Genomic DNA, 4,032 nt, shown 5'->3' on the forward strand with positions numbered 1-4,032 from the left:
CCCCCCCCCCCAGGTCCCTCTCTGACTGGCAGCTCTCCAGCCATTCCTCCCCAAGCCTGTAGCGCTGCTGGGGGTTGTTGTGGCCCAAGGGCAGCCCCCGGCATTTGGCCTTATTGAAACCCCTACAGTTGGCCTCAGCCCATCGCTCCAGCCTGTCCAGGTCTCTCTGCAGTTCTGAATATGTAGAAAAGCAAACCTGGTTTTACCATACGTCACCAAAAAGATTAGTCTGTTCAGTGATTGACTCAGCTAGCAAGAACTAAGGACATGCATGAGATAAAGGCAAAGGAGCAGAGCTGGCAGACACAGAAAAGCATATCTGTCCAAGAGCTCTTCATTAGGGCTCTGCAGAACACAGAACTAAGGAGAGCTCTACTTTGATGAATAGAGCAATTCTAATAGTGACTCAAAAACTATTAGAGAATACTTTCAAGCAGAGTTTCTCATGCCTTCCATCTAGATACCTATTAATGTCTTGCTGAGTGCCAACAGAACACCACTTTTCAGCTTTCAGTTTTATTTTCCACTAAAGACATGCTCAGGCATCTCCAAGCAACCATTACATTACCCATTGGTGTCTACCTTACATTACACTTTCGGAGCCACACAGCTATATCAGCTGGGACCCAGGTAAAAATCGTGAAGCTCAAGAGTGTGCAAGTGCTGACATGTGAACCCAGACACTCAGCAGAAGTCTGTTCTGCTAGACCAATTACACCAGTCCTTTTCATGAGGCAGAGCTAGCACACACCACAGCAAAAACATTACAGAGTGTATGGATAAGGTATTGGGAAGACATGGTCCAGCCAAGGTAGCAGGCTTGAATCATCAAAAGGATAATGTGGTCATGAGGGCAGCCCTCCTGACTGCTCAGAGAGCATAGAAGTAAAGGACTTTGTGCCCTCTGAAGTTTTGATGTCTTTCTCTCCAGCCATTAGAAGAACTACTAAAACTCATCTATTAGGCTGACCCAGAAGATGGATGTACAAGACATTTTTAAAAGTACATAAATAAATTAAATTTTCTGGTAGTAAATTCACTTGCATTTTAGTGAACCCTACTGAACCTAAGGAAGGGATGTATTTTCTCAACAGAATGTTATTCTCTACACAAAAATTGCCCTGAACTTTTTTTTTTTTTAAAAAAAAAAAGCTTTCATGCACACAAGAACAATGGAAACTGAAGGGGTGGGCAAAATCAAGCCACAGTACATATTTAACACTTATAAAAGGTACAAAAATGTCATTTGTCCTATTCATTTTCCAGGTGTCTACCACTTACAGGTAAAGTTTCTAACAAGTCTTCCTTGTAAGAACGGTAAGTAGTGACCTTTTGTATCAAAACAAGAATCAGTTGGAGACAAACTACGTTTCCATCATAAGATTTCTGCGTAAAGGTAAAAACACGTTCCATCTCAGAAGCCTACCTTTCCAGAAGCTGACACAAGCTATGAGAAATTCTAAATTGTTCTACAGCACCTTACACAGCAACATTGACTAACATGACAAAAAGTATTTTTCCTTTTCCATTGGTCTCTCATGGTACTTTACTAAAGCCAAATACCACAGCAGATGCATAAGAAGTCCTTGGCTAGCAAAAACTTCATTAGATGAACAGCTCTTTTGTTGCACAGCTAGCCAACTGTATGGAAGCATATTCCTTTCATAGGAAAGAAAGTTATAAGGGAGAGAACAGAAAATGAAATAGCTGTTCTGGCAGTCAATACTTCTCTTATCCTAGAAAAACACACTGCATGTCATCCATCATGAGAAATGTATTAATAAAGAAATGAAAAGTCTAGAATCCTCAGGCTGCCAAGTTTCATTGCAGTGCAAAGAAACCAAGTTTGGCTTCCTCTTAACTCCTACTCATGATCTTATCAAATTCTTGTGTTAATCTTTCAATGACTCACATCCAAACAAACAATCTTCATCTCTTAAATGATTTTAAATTAAATTACTACTGATAAGATTTATATAGATATAAACAAGAAAAAGTGCTGTATCAAAATATGACAGGGAAAATGTGAAAAACATGCTAACCCTAAAGTTTCTGTGTGAACACTTATCTGTGGGTTGACAGCATTCCTGTTCTGAATAATACTCCGCCTAAATTAAGATTTATTAGAAGTACACTAGATATACTTCTTGGTCCACCAATTAAGGCATTGCTTGTAAGACAGTTCTGCTTTACAGATGACTGAAGAATAGCTTGGCAAATCTGTCAGAGTTGGCTAATTTACTACATAAAAATATTAGCTAGTAACATTCCTTTCTATCTTGAGAAGGTGACTGTAAAGAAAAGGATTTTCAACTTTTGTTTTCAAACCCTTGAAGGAATTCAGTGTAGACATTAATCCAACTACCTAAAAGATAAAGCTAATAGGCTATTACAGAATTATCAAATGTACACCCAACAGCTAGCTTTTCTACGCAGTTAATGCATTCTAGCTCATTCACTTTCTCAGCATTGCGTCAAGGATTTGAGCATTTCTTTATAAAATGTTCCCAACACTGAAGTCTCTACATGTACATACTTTAATCTTACATTTAGATTTTTCCCTGATTTTTTTTTTTAAACGAAGAACAGATACTCCTGACATCAATTTTTTGCAAGAGAATTTTAAGACTTCAGAATGAAGGCACGACAGCAACGTACTGCAGCATGATTCATATCTTTCCTAGGCATTAACTGAAGAGTGAGAGCTGAATTAAATTGTTAAGCCAATCTGTCAGCACAAACAAGAACTTGAGTAAATGGTAGTTTTCCTCTTAATTCAAAAGGCTGTGTTTTGGGCAGAATTCACTTCAGTGCTCCACAGTGACCCACAGAAGAACCATCCCCAGAGTTCACAGCTCACTGCTTGGCCGCAGGCCATCCCCTGCACCATACAGAAGTTGGCAATACACGCTTGCTCAGAGCTGCCAGCTCAACCATGGGCTCTGCCAAGAAGCCATTACTCCATGGACTCATACAAGCCTATGTGAGACACACTGATAACCAATTATTCCTTTAAAATATCTTGAAAAGGAACAAAGCACTGTGGACTACATTGCTCTTCTCCAGCTGTATTTTCTACCACTAATTTACTGCAGTCAGGAGGAGCATCAGCTTTGGCTCCACTGCTCAAATCAATTGTGTGCAGTTTTGATGACATTCAACTATTTCAAATAAAGAAGTGCCTGGGCATGTCTGCCTCACATCTGCTAGGGAAATACCTACTCCCCCACTTGTGAGGCTAATGCAGCTTTATACAACTAATACAACTTTAGCCTGATCTCTGATCAGCTCATCAGCCACATCAGCAATAAATCATAGAATCATGGAAAAGGGTTTGTTAAAAAAAAATTATACTCCTTAGTGTCAATCAATGCAGCTAAACAAACAGGCAACCCTTCACTTCCCTAATGATGGCCTACATTGCACGGCCTACAGACTCACCTCTTGACGTACAGAAGTTAAAAATATCTTTAAAAATAGCATAAAAAGCAGAAGACAAACAGCCTGTTTTGCAATTCATCTTTCACTATACAGTGTCATGTTCCTGCACAGGGCTGTGGTCTTACCTCAAATAAACAGTGAAGTACCATGTCAAAAGACAAAATACTAGATTTTGATTAATTTGTATTGCTAGAGAGGCTAAATTACATCTAAGAACATAATTGGGCCCTAAGCTCTACTGAATACTTAAATACAAAGCTACTTTGCTACTTTTCCAGTTAGATTTACAGGTAGCCTTATTCTAAATTTTAGTGGAGAAACTATCCTAGAATGAGCGTGTGATTACAAAGGCAGGTCCATTTGTCAAACATCCAAAGTGATTATTTTGGAAACAAAGACACGTGCAATTTAATTGGATTTCACTTAGCAAGTGCTAAAAGCCAAACAAAGTGATGCTAATTAGTTCATGACGATGTTTAACATCTTCATGACAATGACGGGAAATTCTCAGTTACTCTAAGGACTATTTCCAACCTTTTCTAATAAAGGCAAAACTTCTGTACTTACACAAATACTTGATCAGAAGATTAA

This window comes from Athene cunicularia (assembly GCF_003259725.1).
Source record: "Athene cunicularia isolate RWA chromosome 3 unlocalized genomic scaffold, athCun1 chr3_part1, whole genome shotgun sequence".
NCBI lineage: Eukaryota > Metazoa > Chordata > Aves > Strigiformes > Strigidae > Athene > Athene cunicularia.